Here is a 741-nt window from a genome sequence, read left to right on the forward strand (position 1 = left end):
GTGTGATCACTCACACTCACCTAGAGCCAGACATCCTGGAATGTGAAGTCAAGTGGGCCTTAGGAAGCATCACTATGAACAAAGCTAGTGGAGGTGATGGAATTCTAGTTAAGCTACTTAAAATCCTAAAAGATGATGCTGTGAAAGTGCTGCACTCAATATGCCAGCAAATTTGGAAAACTCAGCAGTGGCCACAGGACTGGAAAAGGTCAGTTTTCATTCCAATCCCAAAGAAAGGCAATGCCAAAGAATGCTCAAACTACCACACAATTGCACTCATCTCACACGCAAGTAAAGTAATGCTCAAAAATTCTCCAAGCCAGGCTTCAACAATACATGAACCATGAACTTCAGATGTTCAAGCTGGTTTTAGAAAATGCAGAGGAACCAGAGATCAAATTGCCAACATCTGCTGGATCATCAAAAAAGCAACAGAGTTCCAAAAAAATATCTACTTCTGCTTTATTATCTACACCAAAGCCTTGACTGTGTGGATCACAACAAACTGTGGAAAATTCTTAAAGAAATGGGAATACCAGACCACCTCACCTGCCTCCTGAGGAATCTGTATACAGGTCAGGAAGCAACAGTTAGAACTGGACATGAAACAACAGACTGGTTCCAAATTGGGAAAGGAGTACGTCAAGGCTGTATATTGTCACCCTGCTTATTTAACTTATATGCAGAGTACATCATGAGAAACGCTGGGCTGGAGGAAGCACAAGCTGGAATCAAGATTGC

Source organism: Bison bison, unplaced genomic scaffold (assembly GCF_000754665.1).
Source record: "Bison bison bison isolate TAMUID 2011002044 unplaced genomic scaffold, Bison_UMD1.0 scf7180017860443, whole genome shotgun sequence".
Lineage (NCBI taxonomy): Eukaryota > Metazoa > Chordata > Mammalia > Artiodactyla > Bovidae > Bison > Bison bison.